We start from the raw sequence: 21526 nt of genomic DNA, 5'->3' as shown, positions 1-21526 counted from the left end.
AATAATGCACTTTCTGACTTCCACTGGGGAAGAATGAAAAGCAGTAATTTGTCCTTGCTCAGGATGTTCTAGACACTCTTCTAGGATGGGGATTGTTTTGGTTCTTGGGTTCAAGTTTGTTACATGTTCAGCTTTAATGAAGATCTTGACTACCACCTTTCTTATCTTGAATAACGCAAAAAGTTAGCTCCTGGCACTATAAGAAATATCACACGTGACGCTTTGCTTTTGAGAGTTTGCCATTACCACTGCTATCTTTAAACCTACCCAGCACCTGCCTTTTTTTTTCTTTTTTATTTTCATTCTTTTTTCTTTTTTCTTTTTCTTTTTAATGTATCTGTGACCCTGGAACTCATTTAAAGTCTTACATCTGAACACTAACACTGCCAAGAGAGGAAGAGGCAGCAGTTGATAATACTTTGATCTCCAACATCTCCTTCTACTTTATTTTATAATAAAGATGTATTTTTCTCAGTGAAATATATTCTTACTGGCAACTTTGAATCTGAACATTCCAGAAAGGAAATGGTATTTGGTTTTACTTTTGTAATTTTTGCTCATCTCAAACCGTCCTGTAGGACATTTTCGATAGCATATGCCGGCTGTTTATAACATGAAAAGTCAGTTCCTTAAAAATATTTAAAAAATGGACAGTGTCAGGCAGAGAAATATAGATTAAAGTTATTCTATAATCACACATATATTATTTTTATATTTTTAGTTATAAGACAGTCGTATAAGCAGGACAGTAATGCACAGTTGGAATGGCAGCGACAGAAGATATGGCCAGCTTCATTAGTCTTGTGAAGATAAATGGACTTGTTAAGATTTCTATACAGACATATGAAATGTATTGTTACTCAGTACTTTTTTCCAAGCACACTACTGGAGATCTAAAGGATACCTTAGGTAGCATCTATGTGTATATATAAATTCTTAAATAAAATGATGCTGTCCAAGATAACGTCATGTTAAGGCGAAACATACCGGAGAGTTAATTAATAAGCATTCTATTTGTATTTTGTTCAGTATGAATCCCCTGCTAATGTTGACTCATTGGGGACAGAATTTTAATGAAAGTCCCACCCAGAAAGACCTCATATTCTAATTAGAAAACATGTAATGAGAGATGAGACAACGGAGGTAATAATAACCCATAAAATTAAACACAGTTTGTTAGGCCTGTGATTTTTATTCTGTAATTGGATTTTCACCTGTATGAAGCATCATTATCACCATGGCTGACAAGGAGGTTGAAGTCTGCCTTAAAGAGCAGTGGGTAGAGCTGACAGCTCCAGATGAATGACCAAGCAGTTGAATGGATGATTGCTGCTGCTCTCTTCCTGGTGCCCACCCTACTCCTCATTGCACAGCTGCCACCAGGAATTTGTGTGGATGTGGTATTCCTCTGCTAAGCCTGATCTGTATTATCCTTCTCTCATTTTTTTTTAATTTTTTTTTTTTCAATTTAAAGTCTACCTTCAAAGGCAATCTGATTCATCCTACTAAAGAGATTTCAGGCATACGGCAAGAAATTACCCTGCTGACTTAAGTTATCTTTCTATTTGATGTACAAGGTATCAGTAGCGCTTAGCTGATTAGAAGATAATCTCATAGATTTTGACTAAGCAGAAGTCAGATGAATTTCCACTGTGTGGAGCCCACAGGAGGTCCCAGGTTTGCCTGTTCTCACCAGCTGAGCTAACAGGAAACTCCTGAGATGTAGAAACACTTCTGCTAATTTCCAGTTTGCAAGGGACATATTTATGGTCACAGTCTCCTTCCTTTTCTTCACATTTTCCTCATCCAAACAGAAACCAACCTAATGTAGTGTTCAAAATTACTCTGGTGAGGCATTTTTGAGGGTCTTCAACTTAGGATGCCACTTGACTTTCAGGATGGAATTCGATTTACTGATGTGCATCTCAGATGTGTGCATGCATGCTTTACAAGGCGGATCTGTTACAGTGACATTGTGTCTACTTCATTAGATCTCTTACTGCAACGTTTCCATGCCATCACCAAAGTCATGCTTGTGGAGAATCTGGGGAGCTTTATCTCCCAAACTTTTACCACAAGTACTAAAAATGAGGAGGACATGTTTATTTTCAAATAGCCATTCATTTTGAAATGTGTAGTCAGCACTTAATTGTCTTATCACATTTCAGTGGCTTGCTGGTGTCTTTCAGTCCACTTTGCCTTTAGTTGTGTTCCTCATGGTAGGAACACATTCAACACACTTAATGTTCTTAGACTTTTAAACTTCTTTATATTCTCATTTATGGATAAAATAGTGTTTAACTACAACTGTCTTTGCTTATCCAAAAGCACAACATGAAAGTGCATGGAAAAAGCTTGTTTTCCTGTAAAGACTGTTTGATTGAAAATTGCATTTGAGCCCTGATTAGCAACACCCTATGCTTGCTCTTTATGGAAAATGATTTGACAGCATTTGATAGTGTGATGAAATGACTGAGTACATCCATCATAAAGAATCAGTCATGGTCATCTCTCTGCATCAATGTCAAAAACTGAAGGTCCAGAAGACTGGTACGCCACCAGACTTATGGTGATCCTTGCTAATGATTTCTATGCTGTTGATGGTGAAGTTGTAGCACTGCTCTCAACCCAAAATTAGAAAATTTTCTCCTTTAGCAGCTCTAAATTTCTAAAACCCTAAATTTCTTGTCCTAGATTTAGAAAAGTTACTGGCATTGCAGTAAGAATCTGCAAGCTGGTTGTGTGTCTGTTTTAACAGTTATTGTTTCCACTATGACTGAAATAGATAAAGGACAAGCACGAGAAACAGTGGTTCAAAAGGACAACAAGCAGTGGTACAATAGAACATATGGTGCAGATTGTACTAATTACAGGTACTGATTATTACAGGTACTGATTACAGTGTTGGATAGACCAGGACATAAATCATCACTCTGTTTACATGAGTGAAACTGGAGTATCAAGAGTAACATTTACAGAAATATGCAGTAGATCAATCAGTGCATTTAGATAATACTAAATATACATTTATAGGTTACAATTGTTCCATCATTAAGAACTGAAGGGAAAGATATTTTAAGAATAAATGAAGAGAACACAGTTATTTTACCATTGGACAGGGACTTGAAAACTAATGTGTATTTTATTTTGAGATTAAAAGGTCAGTTCATCAAAATTGTGTAATTGGTTTAGGCAGCAGGAGAGCAGACACTCAGACACAGGGCAGACACTCACCTCTCCATCCCACACTGTCCGTTGGAGGGACACAACCACAGTCTTTGAGGTAAAGCAAGTGGCAGCAGTGGAAATCAAGCATGAAATTAAGTCACAAAAGGTCAAACAGAATTCTCTTTTCAGTTGTTGCAGGCAAGTTTTATGGTCCAAGAAACAGGACCCTAACGGCCATTAGCTACATTTTTAAGAGGCAGGCAACTCTCCAAGTACGTTTCTCCCACCAAATCCCAAACAGTGCAATGAAAACAGTACTTATTAAAACAAAGTACTTGAAGTATGTTGTCAGAATGTATATGAATCAAGGGGTAAGGATTCATGGAGAAACTTGGAACACAAATGTTAAATTCCCCTCAGCTGAAGCAGAGGAAGATGATATACAAAAGAAAACTACAAATGGAGAAATGTAAAGTGTATTTACATTACTGGCCAAGGGGAAGCTAACTGGGAGTGATATCCAATATAGGAAATGGTGTATTCTTACAAATAATACCTTGGAGGTTGTTGAATTGATGTGCTTTTTTTGGCAAAGGGTGCTTTGTGGAGCATTGCAAGAAACATGCATCTTTTCAGTTGCTATGCCTTTGTCAGCATAACTTATTCACAAATACATAAATCATTTACCTACACCAACTGAATACACTTGTCAGAACAAAACCCTGCATCATGTGGAAGAGCGCCTATCTTGGAAGATATGTGACATCAGAAAATATATTTACCTGAAGAAAACTGAAGAGTTGGTGTAAGATTGTTATAATTTATATTATATAATATGTTATATATGTTATATATATAATATAATATGTTAAATATGTTATAATTTATATTGATTCTTTGTGAGTAGAAGGTGAATTTTGGAATGCAGATATGCCATTCTCTATTCCCTTTTGCAGTACTTGAGCTTGGCCAGCAGCACCTCCTGTAGTAGCATCCTGTCCAGGGTCACCAAGACATTGTTATGTTGTTTGGTTCTCCAGACATCTTACTGCCTTTTTGAACTGTTTTCTGCCTTTGCATTCTTCCAAGCTTTTGGAAATATCCGAGTGGTGTTTAGTCATGGAAATAGAGCTTCTGCTTGTTTGTAAAACAAATACAGGAATTAAATCCATCCCAAACTCCTCCCATGTGTCTCCTGTCATCCCCTCAGATTTCTATTCCTAAAAAAAGAACTCCTACAGCAGTGCCCTTCCATGTACTTCTTTTAATAATCTGTCACCATGACCCTTTCACTGGGACCTTCTTTTTTTCACTTGAGCTGGCTGACTGTTAAGTGCAAGCACATGTGTTGACTGCACTCTGGCCCTGGTTAATTTTCTTTTCAAGCAAGATTTGGTGCACATTGCTGCTTGTAGGCATTTAAAAGATTTACCTACTCTTGTTTCAATTACTCCCTGATTTCCAGTATGACTGGAAAAAAAGAAACCTCTGAAAAATTGGACAAAAGTTTTCTAGAGCGTGTGTCCAGCATGACTGTCTGTAAGAAACAGGCCACCCTTGTTTAATTGAAATATCCATGGTGTTGAAGTACCACCACTAAATAGCTGACTTACTTTAACTAATTGGAGATAACTAAGATACAGTGCATCTTTTCACTCCAAACATTATAGGCAGTGAAGGACTTAGTATCTCCATGCACTGATGGCTGACTTTTTCCTATTATTTAATAAAATCTCCATGTACAGATAACATTGCTCAGTTAAGTACACATGGTGAGTTAAAACAGAACAGTTAAGGAACACAAGTTCTTCATAATTACAAAATAATTCAAGATTTAAAATTTTAAATCAAAGTGTGCTCTCAACATATTGATTTTTTATAAAATAATAAGAGAAAACAATGTGTTTGTATTTTTTTTTAATCAATTTTCATTCTGTGTTTTGACCTGCTTGGGAAGAACATTTCTTCTTTAGTTAACAGATTTGAAAAAAAATATTCACAGCATAGTAAGAGGTTGTCTGCTTTCATAATATATGAAAGCCTAAGCCATTCTAACTTCTGCAAAATAACATTAGTGGTCAGTAAAATGCTGAATTACAGGATGAAACAGAGCTGGTAAGGTTTCCATGAGAATTTGACTGGCTTCTCTTCTAATTCCCACAGTTTGATTCAAACTAAAATGTGGTGTTTGACAACTAAAACAATGCCACAGTATAAAAAGAAGCTCTCACTGGAAGAGATGGAAATGACCATGGATATTTTAATGAGGGGTCACGCTTCTATACCAGAGATAATAATCCCCTTTCATGGCTGAGATATCTTTTATTTCATCATGAAAGCTACACTTGAGTATTACATTTGTTCACATTCAGTTACGGGATCCAAGTGTGCAATACTGCTTTGTCATCCCTTGAGCTGTGCTTTGACTCACAATACAAATGTCATACTGGGGATGAGTGACTTGACATTGGCCAGTGATTTCTTGGCTTTTAGAGAAAAAACTTACCCACATGATAGGTCCATCACACTACAAGCCAATTGTGCTCTTTCACTGTCTGTCGTACATAGCAAGACACACAAGAAATAAAATACTGCACAGGACAAGAATTGAAAGAATGATGTTTTCCCTGAGACACTAATAATCTTTTTATTTTTCCACTGTGTATTTCTTTAACTTAATCACTTGTAAACTAACAGATTTATGAATCACCCAGGACAGTTTACTTGTAAATTACCATATATATCAATAATGTCATGATAATATTAGATGCAACAATTTATAACACTAAGTTGCGTAAACTTTCTCAAGTAATTAAGTGCCTGGTTTAAATCCCACTGAAATCAGTAATTTACGTAGTGGATTTCACGAGCTTTGGATCAGTCCTGGTTTACAGTGCTCTCGGTATTCTAGTCCCGGACTTAGCTTCTAGGTAAATATAGGTGCTCCGGATGTAAAATGTACATTGTGTAAGCAAGTAATTTCACCCAAGAGTTTACCCAGATATGTGTACTATTTTTTAAAGTCCACAGTATGAGTTTATTGGGCCACAGAATTTATTAATCTTCATCTAGAAAAAGCATGTCAGAATCAAAAATCCACCATGCAATCATCTGGTTTATAAACTAGAAATCATGAGCAGAAAAAAATGTGCACTGATTGCAATACTTTGAACTGAGACAATGAAGTCAGATATGAATGCAACTGTCAACTTTTGTTCTTTTTTACATTTCAAATAAAATAACTGCATGTAGCTCTGGGAAATGCATGCAGATGTGATCCGTGGTTTCTTCATCAATTTTTCTCACAAGTGTTGTCCCCATTGATGCCAGGGAATTTATTTTTTATTTGAATTGGTGAACCAGATCTAAATTATACCCTTTGTTTATTATATTAAACTCACCTAAATACAATGAGTGAAGATATAAAGCACGTTCTCTGGAAGTATTCTAATTTCATAAACGTGAACAACTACTTCATTTAGTGTAGACTATGAATACAAAATTTTGAGAGTTACTGATTCCAGATAGAGGATTGCACAGATCTTTCAGTGGAAAGGCAGAATACCAAGAAGGAAAAATTCAAATGGAAAAGAAATACCCACTGTAGAATTTGTCTGGTTAAAAATGTCTTTTCAGTTTGTAATTTCAATGGTATCAGTATTGCAGAATCACATCACTGTAACAATCAACAAACCTTAAGTAGCATAAGATAAATACTACTTAAAGACCATTTATCCACGGACAGCTCTGAGGGTGTAAAAAAATGCACTTGCTTTTGATTAGGAATATCATACCAAATTTTAAGGAAAAAAAGGGTGTGAATAAGTAGCAGCATGGTAATTTGAATGGAAGTTAAAACATTTATCACAATATCATCATCTCTACATCTACATATCACATCTAACAAATTTCTTGCAAACTGAAAATCTAGCAATGACCATTACTGAAGACTGGCCCAGATGGAGGTCCTGTTCTTAGCCCCTACATGCACAAAAGATCTTCCCTTTGCTATTTTTTTTGTTCAAAGCTTTCCTTTTCCATTAGGTTGCAATTCTATTCTGAATCCCACATCAATCTGAAAACTTGTTTTGATTTTCTTTACTGTCTTGAAATCTTTGTATCATTCTGACATCAAAACACATTGCAATGTTCTAGGTTGAATGGTTGGTAATGCCTAAGTTGCCTTTGCTATCCAAGCCAGGGCAAAACCAGGTCCCTGGTCAGCCATCTGTAAAACTCCCTTGTGGCTTAAGTCCCATTTTTCCTGCACTGAGAATGAACTGTTCAGCTTCAGATTGGATGTCAGAAGTGAGTTAATATATGTATGTAGCATGGACAGTCAAAGGGTTAGGGCTAAAAGTGAGACAGTTTAGAGATCTCCCCAGAGGTCAGGGAGGCTGGTTAACAAAATGTTTTGGCCTCCCAGTAAAGCCCATGGCAGAATGTCAATATAATAATGCATAGGGCCATACCCTGTCACTTCTTTTTAAAATAAATAAGTACCTATGCACAGTGTAAGGCAGCAGAATAGAGCCCTGGATACTTAATTTCATAGATTTTGCTTTAGGTGTACTTTTTGTTACAAATTTCTTGTAAGAAATCAAGCACATTATGAATTAATCTTGCCTAGAAGTGGGAAGTTTATTAGCAGCCAAAATACCTCCTAGCGTGCTTGCAGCATTGCATCCAGAATGAGCATACACATATAAAGTGTACCAGGAGCCAAGGCATGCATTATCACATTCAAACACAGAAACATCTCTGTTATGCATGATGCATAGATGCAGGTAGTGAGAAAATACAGGACAATTCCTTCTCTGTTAGCACAAAATTGCTTCTTTCCACGTAAAAATGTCTCCCAATTGTGTGTTGTCTTTGTTGCATTGTCATGTGTGTCATGTTAGCACCTGTTAACCATGAAAAGGGATTTACATAACTCTGGAATTATGTTGAAGATGCATAGGTACATTAGCTATTAATTATAAAAGAGGATCCAAAAAGTGCTAAGCAGGGGCTCTGTGCCAGATAGGTTTGGTTTTGTACGAGCTACGGCTTCTGCACAGCCATGAGCTCGCTGCACAGCCCATCCCCTTGCCAGCACCGAGAGCACCATTACCTGTCCTAAGGTCTTGCCACCTTTGAAGAACTAATCAATTGCTCTTATTAAGTTTACTACCAATGTATGAGGGCCTTTACTAGCAAAGCACAAACTCTTGTTTGCAGTAAGTGTTGGAAGTTTCCTTAGGAAAGTGTATTCTGGTTAGAAAAATGGATATTGTATAACAGTATTTTACATAAGTAGGGAGTGCTCTTGCTAAACTCTGGTTCTGATATGGTGGGGTCTGAAGTCCAGAAGGGACCAGCAGGTCAGATCAGGCAGCCTGACATCACAGGTTTTAAATTTCACCCAATATTTCCTAAATAGAGTACATTGACTTAGGCCGGAGTTTTTCAGCCTGATTACTTAATGTGGGGTACTAAACCATTGCCTAACACAAGAGTGGACTCTAACTGAGACACCCGCAAACCCCAAGAGCCTCTCCAAAGGAAGGAATTGATGGGTTGAGCAGTCCCTTGTGGTACAGGGATATATATGTATACAGATATAGAACTTTCAAACTCTCTTAGCACTATGGCTTTGAGGGAATTTCCTTTTAGCCTTCAAATGTAGCATCTCCTTTAGCTCTGTGCATGCAGGGGGAAGAGGAGAAACCAAAAGGATAGGTCACAGTATATGGGAGCTCTGACCTCTGCCAGGGAGCATCCATCCCATCAGCTGCTGTAGGAGGGAGGAAGAAAATGGCAGTAAAAATTCTCTGTGAACAGAAAGAGGAATTGTTTCCTGGCTCCAAGGGCACCGGGAAGGGAAATACAGTTACAGTTGTGAGAACAAGGAAAAAGCAACCCTGAACATAGTTTGATCTGATGGTCCATGAGAAATGCATTGCCAATTCTTTTGAATTGATGGAGGGAGGTGTAAAAGTTTTACAAATTGCCTGTAAGGTTATCAAATGAAACCCTGAGTTGGAAAATTAAAATAAAATAAAATAAAGAAATTAAAAATAAAATAAAAGAAAAAGAATAAAATAGCAAAATAAATTAAAATAAAATAAAACAAAATAAAATAAGTATATTTTTTAGACACTTCATGTTGCCACGAGAACATGTTCCATTTGTTCTGGATTGGGGTTTTTCTCCCCTTGATTTATATTTCATATTTTCATTTCAACAGAACCCAAAAATATCTAGTACTTCCTCCATTCATACTCCTTTTGTTCTTTGAAACTTGCCATGAGAAGCCCCAGATGGCAGCTAGGTGACATTACTATTGTTTCTACAATTTTTGCTTATGATTCTTTTTATCTTGCAAGGACTGCATTCGCCCTGTTTCCACAGATTGAGGTTTAGAGCACTTTTCAAGGCAATTATTTATTATGTTCCCTAAATTCTTCTATGACTCACTGCTTTCTAAGAAAAACCTTCTGTTTTCTAGGAAGAGCATTTCTTCTTTGTTCCAAATCATGAACATTTTATTACTTGCAGTGTTTATGAACATGCAATGATCAGAACTAATAATCAGAACTGTTAACGAATGATTTCTGATAGGACTTTTCTAGCTTTCTTCTTTACTGTAATCTCAGCAGTAAACAAGGTATTTTAGACATGAAATATTTTAATTACCTAATGTTTCTGCAATACCAAATGTTATACATAATGCTCAATAAAGAATAATCAATATTGTTATTTTCCACATAAACTCAGTGTCCTGATTTCAAAATTAATTCTATCTTCTGCCAAATCGGAGTGATCATATGTAACAATATTGATGTTGTTAGCTTTATATGACAATATACAGAGGAATCCCTGAACTGAAATGATCAAAATGCATCCATGTTTATGCAGACAGGTTCTCCTTTGCTAAGGAAGTATTTGGCCCAAGAGCTGACTAATTGTCGTGGGACCTCCTGGTGCCTACTAGTGCTCTCCTAGAAGAAACTGTACTGAAAACCAAGTGAGTACATTCCACTCAGGCAAAAAATCTTCCTTGATATACAGCAAAAAAGAAATTGTAAAACTGTGCATGCCATCTGGCAGACTCAGGTTTAAAAATATTGCAACTTTTAACAAAGATTTATTGAAGGAGTCAGCCCAGAGTGTGCTTCTTGAGGTCTCTCTAGAGAACTCAGAAAGTGATGGAAAGGTGATTCTGACTGAGGCTAAGTGAAACTTTCATAGAAAGGTTATCCTAATTTAGGGGAACCTTTCATCAGCAAATCTGAAAACCTGTCCTTATTCTCAAGTAAGAACAAGGATAGATGGAAAAGATGATTGTGGAAATACTGCCAGTGCGAGCCTGTGTTGTGAAATAGCTGCTGCCTTCCCCCATTGAGCAACCTAGTCTAGTGGAAGGTGTCCCTGCCCATGGCAGGGTCTTGAAACTGGATGAGCTCTAAGGTCCCTTCCAACCCAAACCAGTCTGTAACTAATGCACGATTGTGTTGGGGGTATTTTGTAGGTGTCCTGATGCACAACAAAAAGACAAAAATCGTGTTCAGCTAGAAGGTGAGTGTTGCCTACAAGTGGGTGCAAGAGCTATGGTAACTTGGCCTGTCTTCAACTGACATTTAAGTGAGTTTTCAGACTAAATATGGTTTGTATGTAAGGTGAGGCTATTACAAGATCCTTTGCAAAAGAACACTAGAGAGCAGGGACGTTTACACTGACATCCTCCTCTTGGGATGATTATACTGACATCCTCCACTGTACCTCCTGCTTTTCAGCAGAGGCAAGAGAGGGAAAAGCAGCTCTGCCTGCCACTTTTCAGCCTCTTTCGGATTTTTTTTTTCATTGATGGGAACCACTTCAGAGTTTTGCTTAAGCCTTCTAAGAAGGGAATACGTTTTCATGCTCAGATACATTTTCTTTCTGCCTGACCTCCTGGCTGCATGGTTGCATTTGCACTCCATTCTCTCTGCACCGAAGAGCACTCACCCAGCCCTCACATGATGATGTTGTTCTGCAGATTAGCACAATGTGCTTGACACAGTGCACTCATCAAACCACATGTTTATAAATGGTGTTCATGAGAGGTTTTCCAGTCATTACTGCTGGTCAGTTAAATGGAGATCAGTGCAAACTGCTGCTTAGTAAGTCACTGTTTTAACCCCTACAGCTTGCAGAAGAAGTTAGGAGTTGTTTTCAGAAAGCAGTAGGAAAGTAAAAAGCTATTCTCACAATAAACACTGAATGGCAGGCTGCTCTTTTGAAACAGTCGTTTGGGTTAGGAATGGTGAGACATTCAGTTAAGACCTACTCTTTTATGTTAGTAAAAGTACTTTCCTCCCTTTAGCACAAATTATATGGATCAATATTAGTGGATTTGTTAAAAATAACACGCATTTTACCCAGCATATTTTTCAACTAAAACCCGATTACGCTGGTTTTGAATAAAGAATAAAGACAGATATTCAAATGTACATCCACACTCCTTCTTCTTGGTTGTACAGAAGAGGTGCTGGGAATTAATCAGTCTGACAGGCCTGCCAGTCAGAGCACATTATGCCAAGCAATTCTTTCAAAGCTGACGATGGGCTTGGGTGCCTAAAAAATTTCCTCTGTTCTTTCCAGCTGTATCCTTTTGTTAAATAAAGCCACACACTCTTTGCAACCCTCTGCAATCCTGGATAAGGGAAGGGCTTTTTTAGTGTGGTTCTCTATTTGGCATAAATTAAAGCAGCCATAAAGCTCCTCTGCCTTACATCTAAGCCAAATTAACTCCATGATTCCCCTGCCAGAAGGGAAGTTTGAAAAGTCACTCATAAACCTGCCTTCCTTATCAGCTTTGCTCATAAAATGACAAATCCAGCAATTTTAAAAATTTGCTGCCTGTCTCAGAATATATCATGGTATTACTGTGTTTGTTTAATATCTTGTTCTCACCTACATTACTGTGAATCAGTAAAATCAGTGAATATATTTACTTACTACCTATCACTTGATGCAGAATTTGGATAAATATAAGAGATATAACTTTTGATGTTAAAACAAAACTACTAATTTTAAACATTCAAAGCCATTTTTAGTATTACTTTTGAGGAGGAATGAAAGGAATTAAATTTAGATCCTCAAAACCAATGCCTAGAATTCCTAGGAAAAAGATTAAATCCTATATTGCCAAAGCAAAAAGATAGTGGGTTGACTGAAGGATATTGACTTATCTGAGTTTACAAGTAAATAAGCAAGTTTCAGTTTTGTTAGAATTCATCACAGCTGGTTGGACCCTGCAAGAGAAGTTGTGGGTTCATCCAAGTTATCTGTGTTGCTCCAGTGCCTACAGCAGTGGTTTGGTTAGCACTCTTGTTAGCTCTTAGAGAGGAAGACCACTGCTACGAAAGCTATGGGGAAGAGAGTTCTTGGAAAAATCCTTCTCCTCCCCTGCACTGGGAAAGCTGGTGAGCAAACCAGAAGAGAGGAAACCTTTGGTGTTGTGGGCACCTTTCCTTTTGGGGCTAGAGAAATTTCTTTCGTGCCAAAGCCAGAAGGTGCTGGAGAACCCATCACAGACCGCAAATATGGTGAGATTTAGTAACTAGCTTTGCAGGGGGGAACACAAAAATACCCCCTAAACCCCCTCCAAAACACAAAACACCCCCCCCAAAAAAAAAACCAGACCCAAACAAAAAACCCAAACCAAAAAATAACCCCAAAGAAACACACAAACAAACAACCAAACCAAAAAAAAACAAACCAAAAATCCAAACCAAACATTGAGTCAATTTGGATCTGCCCTTGGAAGTAAATTTTCAGCCAAGATGAATATAGTGTGCTAAGTATGCAGCACGTACAGTACAAACTTAAAGCTTACGTAAACCAATATATCCTCACCAACACATACACACACACACAAAAAGCCCCAAAAAATCTCATCCCAAAACATTGCCACAATTCTGATTTAAAATGGAAAAAAGAAAACTCTTTTCTTTGTCTATGTCTTTTAAAGTTAAAAAGCTGTTGAATTACTTGGATTTGTCTATATATTTATTCTATTTTTTATATTTATTTTTTTTTTCCAGAAAAAACAAGCACATTCACAAAGGTAGACAGGTTCAAATTCCAGGTCATGCTTATCAAAGCACACAGGATTTCTTGATAGATGGTGAGTTTTCTAAAGGGCAAAGTTACCAACTATGCCAAATATAATCTGACATCCAACAAGAATACAAGGTGAGAAATAAAAGTGCCAGAACCTTTTTATAATCTGAAAAGACTTTTTAAGAAATCCTTATCCCTGCTTTCCCCACCTTCTGCATTTGATAGCTTTTATAACAATTTCACTGTTCTACCAGTAGAAACTTTCTGGCAGTCATTACGAGACTGTTGATTATTGTGTACTTGTCCTTTGAAAAATGCTTCTCTTTGAAGTGTCATTTTAAATGTATTATTCTTATAAGGCAAGTTCCAATTTGCCATGTAAGTCCTGTTAGGATTAGCTAGTCTTCTGTTATATAAGTAGTACTCTTCTTATTCAGGATTTTTCAAGATTTTGAATAAATAGTGGCTATCACTTGCCTTTAAATTAAAATAAGAAATATGTTTATGCTTTTGTTCTATTATTTTACAAAAAACACCCTGAATTTTTTTTGTTTCCCCAGCTCAGTTCTTAAGTCAAACTAGAGAGCAATAAACAAAGCATGTGAAAATCCTGCCTTGCATTATTTTCCAGGACATGACATTAAAAACCCCAAAGAGTTTGTTAGCTCTAAGGGTGAGTAAAGCAATACTGTACCTGACGTTTAACATGAAAAACAGGCAATCCTTTTTTTCTAATTGGGTGTACTATTATTTTCTATCAGTATTATGATTTCTGCTGATTTACTTCCACTAAAATCAACAGGAGAAGAATGAAGGAGTGACCTGCCTTACTTTTAATGGTGGATTATGCATTTTCACAAAGAGCCTGATGCAAGGCCTTTTGTCTGAAGTGAACTGAAAAGCTTTTTACTCACTTTTATGGCCTTTCTATCAGGTTCAAAGATGAATAAAAGTCTCATAAAAAGCTGCTGCTGCTCCTGCTGTATTTAGAGAAGTAACTAATAGCAAGGCTAGAAGGAGATCAAAGGGCTATCATGGGTAATTAGAAAAGTTGGGGAAATTCTTATACAGCAAAACCTGTACAAAACCAGAAAAAAACCCAAAGCAGTGTGTTGCTGTCCTCCCAAACAGAAAATATGTTTCTTATTTCTGTTGCAAAACAGGCTCAGGAAATAGACTATGATTTGTTTCTCTGTGCTACTTTAACCAGTCATGGTAAAATGCAGTTATGCCAGTAAGAAGCAATAAGAGTGACCTAGACATATGACTGCTACTTGCTTTTTCATTAGGAAAGCAACAGTGAGAGACTATTTCACTGCAGGCAGAGAATTAGAAGAGGATTAGGTTCATTTGCTGCGCTTTTACTTTGGACTCCATGTGGTCCCCATCTGGAGTCATCGGAAGAGGAGTGCTTGACAACACATGCTCTCCAGCTTGTATTTGCTGATGTGACACTCATGACCAAGGCATGACACAAAATCTCCCCAGGCTGCCCTGGCCACCCGAAGCCAAGCCCTGTGGTGGGCTGCAGTTGTAGTCCACCCTGACCCCCTCCACACTGGTGCCTATCCCTGCTTCAGGCATCTTCCCCTTCTTCAGGCTTCCTGCTAAAGTTGAAGGACACATATCTGCCACTGAGAAGGCTCCTTTATTTTGGAAAATGGTGTTTTATTTGGGATTCTGTTGGGGTAGAGTGAGGGGGTCTGGAGTGGGAACCAGCTTGCAAAATGCAGTGCTTGCAGCATCGTCCCCAGGGTCCAGCTTGCTGTCCCATGTGGCTGCATCCCCAGCTACGATATTCGGGAACAGCATTTGCAGCTGCCCAGAAACACCAAGTGGGGATGTATGACCAAAACACCAGCTGCCATTTACTGGGGTCCCCTGCTACCAATGGAAGAACTATTGTCCTGCAGCAGGAAGAGGGATGAACCCAAGAGAGTGTGTGAAGATAATGTGAGGTCTAATTAATAGGCATGGTATGGGGATGAGGCACAGTCAGTCATGCAGGATCAGACACAGGGCATGCAGGAAAGACAACAGATGGCATGAAAAACCACTCTTCTCTTCTTCTTCCTCAAGGACATCATACTGATGGGAAGCATGCCAAAATTTTCCAGAGTCTCAAAGCCTGAGTAAAGAGTTATTACATTTCTATGATTCAGAAAACAAGTATTTTCAGTCAGTTTCAATCACAGGGTCTTCTCCAGCTGCAGAAGACTCCCCACATTTGCTTCACACAGTAACTTTGAACCAAGGAGAGATGTAGAATCCAAAGCCTAGAGTGTCATTTCTCTGCTTCTACAGCTAAGACAATGAAAACCTTGACAACATGATGTTGTCACTTGTCTATTTCTTATTTTACACTGGTACGAGGTAGCGCATCCCCTACAGATGGCGAAATCATCAGGCATCCAATCTCACATCATGCTGACCTCTTGTTTCCCTGTCCCCCATTCCTTTCAAAGATTTCTTATTTTTAACAGGTTTATGAATTTGTGCTTGCGTGCTGCTGTGTGGTCCCACCTAGCTATCATGGTGATGATTTTCAAAGTCTTTTCCAGCCTAGTTGTTTCTATGATTCTATGGCAGGTTCAAGCCCCAAGAGCCAGCCAAGGGAAACACAAAGCTCTGTAGAACAAGAATGTGTTCATATTGTAGGTGTCACTCTGTGATATGGGTCTGCCAGGAACCAAGGGCTGGCCTCTATTACCCATCACACTTCAGTTGGAGGTGCTGTCTTTCTTCAGAGACATAAAACAGAGGTTCACGCAAATTGCTGTCATTAAAAACGCTGCAGCACTTTCCCTGCAACAGTAGGAGGGACACCTCCTCCACTGCTCAAGCCAGATTTTCATTTGACATGTTGCTTATCTAAAATTTTCCCGATGGTTTCTACTAGATAAGGCAATTTAAGTTTCCCTGATTGCTGCCATGTTCTGTGAGCTGCTTTTTCCTGTTGCACAGCTGTTGTGTTTCACCTCGAGGTAGCTGTACAGCAGCTGTTGACAAAGTGATTCTACATTTACAACATGTGTAAGTGTGTTGGTGAAGTTTGTAAAGCATGCTGAGCGCTTTCTGAATTAAAAGCAAGATGTTCATGCAAATGTGTTGTAATTACTATTATGCACATCTTCCTTCAAATATGCGCTTGCAGAACCTTAGCCTTAATGAAAGCTGCAAACATACATCTGAAAAGGACTCTGAATTCTCTCCAGGCATAATAGCTGCATCAGTAAAAGATGTGGTAATAGCAAATAGCTCTATTCATGTGAACTTATCAAAGAAAAACAACTGTTTTGCTCAGTACAGCAACATCAAAGACATCTTCATTCATTCATGTACTACAAATCAGCTTCACTGAGGACAAATGATGAGTAAACACTGAAAGAGAGAAAATAAGATAAGGAGCATGGGAGGTTTAACAAAGAGAGAACATATTTTGCTCTTCCCCCTGCCCTACATGGATTTAAGTGCCAGACCATGAGACCCAATTATGTTATTGTTGAATTGTCTTTGAAGCACTATGCAAGCTTTTATACTCCAAGGAGTCACAGGAAAGGATGTTGGGGTTGTTTTTATGTTCACCAGTTCTTAATGGACTTCATATGGTCTCTGCTATATTTCAAAGCAGCCTTCCTTATCACAACTAAAGCATGGCTCTCTCATCTTCTTTGCAAATTCTTTGTAACAATTTTACTGCTTTTTCCCTCTCCAAACCCATACACACATATATCTCTGTCCAATCCTGCAGATGCGTGTGAAGCAACAACCTCAGTGAAATGTTAGTTCGAGGAGCAACAGCATAAGTATAAAAATTAACTGCAGAAAAACTATATTACTGTCTGTCGTGATGTATCTGGTCCAGACCAAGCATAGAATCCAAATTTGATGCTGAGGAAAGTGAGAACATAGAATCATAGCATCATAGAATAGTTTGGGTTGCAAGGGACCTCAGTAACTTAATGGAAATATCACCAAATCACAGCATGGTCATGCTTAGTGGAGATTATTTCTGCTCTGGTACCTCTTGGCTGTGTTTATGAGGCAGCACCAGTAGCAGAGCCCAGGCCTGACCTTTGAGGCACCTGATTTATGCTGGTCCCAGGGAGCACAGAGCCATAAGCAGAACAGAACTCCTGAGCAGCAGTCTCATTTCTTGGACTTCTAAAAATCTCTAGGACTTTTGTTTTAAGTCTCTTAGGTTAAGTCTCTTTATTTTTTACTTTATTTTTTATTCTGTGCACTACCGAGGGTATGAATTAACTGTGAACTTTGACTTCAGTGCGACTCATACAAAAAAAAACAGAAAATAGTCATGAATAGTCCTTGACTATTTCAAAGTATGATGTTAGTCACCTGAATAGGTGAATTGCAAAGCTATGGTCTTAGCTTCTTGCTTCCAAGTTTATAAAAAAAAATAAAATAAATAAAAATCTTCTTATCTTCTTATCAGGCTTTTCCTCCAGAAGTAGGTGCTCACTTTGTTTGAGTGAGACCAGCTTCCACATTTTAAAGCCTGAAACCTTCATCTGAACCTGATGTTACAGCTGGGCAGGATTCACAGCTGTGCATGCTGATGGCACTGTGCAGATAAGGCAATATTTGACCAACCACTGGTTGTACTTGGAGGAGAGTACTTGGAGGAGAGTTTGGGATTACACCCAAGTAATTCACATAGATGTATAGAAATCAGGATTTTTAAGTTGGATTTTTTTTTTTTTTTAGGGAGGTCAATTTTTATTGTTCTGATTTACTGACAGATGGAGATTGAAGTACAATGTCATCAAAATAGTTTGCATAACATCTAACTGTAAAATAGTATAATTGGTATGTACAAATATTGTCTTACTAAGGAGAACAACACAGGAATTATAAAGTTAATACAAACTTGTTTTAAGAAGGTGAAAACCTAGCTATTCTTAGTCATATCCATTTAATTTAAATATCACTAGCCCATTTTGTTTTTTGCCAGTATACTTAGAACCTGCAAAGTAGTGCTTTGCCAGAAAATGGGCTATGCTCAACCTGGGCAGACAGGCTAAACTTCAACTGAAGTGAAACTCCTGAATGTGCATCCTGTAGATGTGCAGGTGGCCTCAGCACCAGCTGCTTTGATTTATTGTGTCAAATGACTTGTGGAGCTGCTGGAGAAGAGGTACTGACTCTATCTTCACATGGAGCATAAAAGGAGGACAGGGACACTCCTAAGGAGTTGGAGTAAGGTAAGGTATGAAAGTCTGCTAAGGATGTCTCAAGCTGCAGCAGCCCCAGTATGTAATTCTTCAGTACAACTCTGAAAAGACACAAACTCTGCTAAAGGGACTACTAAAATCCACCTGGAAACTTTAACGTTCCTCAAAAACCATTTCTCATTTATATGTGAAATCCAGACATGGTGCAAAATCACAGGGACCTTCTACTTCACTGCAGTTCCTCATCAGAGCAGCACTGCAGACATCTCAAATGCTTAAAGTTACTTTATTTTTTCAACCTGTTTAGATTTGTCTGAGTCTGTACTCTTCCACACATAAGAGCTCTTTCTCACTGAGCAATCTCTATACATACATCACATTAGAAGCATGTTATCTTTTTAATGTCTTTTATTTCACTGCTTGGTTTCTGAAAACTTGTTGCTGAAGTCTGAAATAGTCCTCTCTGGAGCTGCCTGTGCAGAGAAAATCTGATGTCTCGTCTGCAGCCAGGCTGGCTGACTGCCCAAGTGGGGAGACTAAAGTGAATCTTTTAAATTTAAATTTAAATACTCATAGAATAGTTAGGGTTGGAAACTCTTTTAGTTGCGTAGGAATGAGATCACTTCCTTAGTTAATAACTACCAGGGTTGCTGGTTTACATTGTTCAATGGAAAAAAGAATAAAAATTATAGATGCTATTAGCTGCATAGATTTCTGAGAATTTCACATTTTATTCTGATATGATTTAAAAAAGTAAAAAAAGCACCATGACTGGCAAGCATGCTGTTTCTTTCAGGTGGCTGGAATGTACATTAATAATTTACATCATAAGGAAAAAGAAGTATAAATGACATTTCATGTATTGTTAGTCTCTGACTGATTTGTCTTTGTTCCTATATAAAATTAATGCAGAGATCTTTCAGTTAGCAGAATTAAGAAGCAAGATGCCATCACCCAAGAGCATCCAGGCAGATCATGAGGCTATTTTGCTTCAGGTATTAAAGCTAGCTTTAAATGGACTGAGCCAGATACCTCCATGCAGCATAATGCTGTGTAACTCAGGCAGACCCTTCTTTGCACTCTACACACACCTACCTGCTGTATTGCATCATTTGAAAGCTAGCTTGGAAACCTTTGACTTTTCAGCCATCATGATTTAAAAAAAAAGGAAGAAAAAGAAACGTTTACTTTGTGAGAAATTAATTTTTTTTATAAGGAATGCTTGCAAAGTCCCCTGCTACTTTCACTCACATAAATAATATGCAAATTGTATCTTTATCTAGACAGTGTTTCTCAGGGGACAAGAGGTAAGAGAGTGATTTAGTCAATCTTAGATTCACCTTCTTGATCTCTAAAGCCAGATGTAGTACAAAAAAGAGGCTAGTTACACAGAAAGGCAGAATCTACATGTAGGAATATCAAATACTTCAGAAACTAAACAAAAAACAAACCACCCTCAATGGTATGTATTTCACTTATTGGTAAAATGATCTTCCTTTGTAATTTATTAAACCAAAGTTTTTTGTGATTTTTTTCTTGGGCTTTGTTTTCTTTTTTTTTTTCTTTTGTCTGTTTTAATATTTGGCTTCTTAACCCTACACCTACAGTGAAACTTGCTTTGTTGTAATTTTGAGGAATGATGCAATAGCAGTCAAGAAAGGAAGTTGAGCCTTTTTACTATCATCTCTCTGTGTCTCACCTTCATTACAGAATATTTTACTCCTGGCTGGGGAAGACTGTGAAGCTTAGTTTGCCTTTAGAGGGAACTTTGAAGCTACTAACATCCTTGCAAATGGGATAAGTGTTGCATTACAGTGGTTTGCAGATCCAGATAGGGCCCTTATCTGCTTTGAACTTCGGTAAGAACCTCAGAAAAATTCAAATGCCCTTAGAAGGCAAGAACTCACTTTCCTCACTCAGGTTCAGATTTCCAAAGCATAAAAAGCTTTTCTTTCTTATTTTTTTTTTTTCCCATCCCTGAAAGCAGGACTAATGAGACCACAGTGAAATAAGAGCCGAGAGCCCCATCCTTCCAGTTTAGGTTCCTCTGAGGGAGCCCTTGTGAACAGGGGTATACTCTTAATATGAAAGAAATTGCCTGTGTGAGTATGGATTGCTTACTGGAGCATTTGTGTAGTCAGGCCCTACAGTATCATTCTATTCAGGCTGAAACAGCTGAAACCTTTTGAAATTGTTTGGACTATGCATGCCAGCAACTTAAATCAGAAAGGTTTTCTTTTACACAGTTGCAGTTTTCTCCTTTTTTTTTTTCTTCTCCCAGAGTGGTAATTATAAGCATAGTTAATCCAACTCAGGCTGTATCAGGAGATAGCTATAATTCATTCTGGCAATGTGGCCTTGCCAGCCATTTATAAACACTGTGAGAAAGGACTGGGTTTTGCTCTGCTCTTGTCCTCTGAGAAACACTGCTGAGACTGCAAGATGGTATTATACATGCTGTTTGTAGCTTAGAGGAAACAACTTTTCTTCCAAAACTCCAGCAAACCACTCATCAGCAAAGAGATAACTTATTATTGCTTCCATTACAGTAAAAGACTGCTTCTTATCTTAGCTCTGATTTGTTCGCAGTTATTCCCCAGCTCAGTGTGATGTCCCTCTGGAGTGTGGGGCTCTTTGAAGCTTGATGCAAGTGTCTTGGATCAGGGTAAGTGAATCTCTGTGTGCCTCTGCCTTTCTGAAACCATGAAACTTATGTCAGGAAAAACATCCTAAACAATAGTCCATTATCTTGGTTCAGAATGACTTTTGAGTTTCCTACAAGCATCACTGCTGTAAATGTCCCTGCAGAAGTCAGGAGGGGCTCTCCTTAAAAAGCAGCTGGGAAGTTCAGTCCTTGGATGAAATCTTGACTCTGATGAAGTCAGGGGGAGTTTTGCCATTGACTTCCCAGGGAAAGGCTATTGTTTAGCATTGGCTTTATCTGAAGTCAGCATATGTCAAGTGAGTCCAAATGGATTTTCGATGCCTGCATTTCCACTAATTGCCTGTTACTTTGCCTATTGCATTATGTGGAGGAGGCAGTTGCTGGTGTTGGTTATTGCTTGCACCAAGCA

General features: G+C 38.1%; 1 long non-coding RNA gene across 1 annotated transcript; it reads left to right on the top strand.

Annotated features, from left to right (window-relative positions):
• The first annotated feature begins 2771 nt into the window (after positions 1-2771).
• LOC133282623 (uncharacterized) lies at positions 2772-4348 on the top strand. Its single transcript, XR_009747676.1, has 2 exons — positions 2772-2873; positions 4125-4348. It is a non-coding gene; the product is annotated as an uncharacterized LOC133282623 (long non-coding RNA).
• Positions 4349-21526: the final 17178 nt, after the last annotated feature.

This window comes from Pezoporus flaviventris, unplaced genomic scaffold (genome assembly GCF_033815535.1).
Source record: "Pezoporus flaviventris isolate CSIRO_AGI_PZ_B2104156 unplaced genomic scaffold, CSIRO_AGI_Pfla_v1 ptg000131l, whole genome shotgun sequence".
In the NCBI taxonomy this organism is placed as follows: Eukaryota; Metazoa; Chordata; class Aves; order Psittaciformes; family Psittacidae; genus Pezoporus; species Pezoporus flaviventris.
The sequence above is the reverse complement of the archived record's forward strand: the minus strand, read 5'-3'. Positions and strand labels throughout refer to the sequence as shown.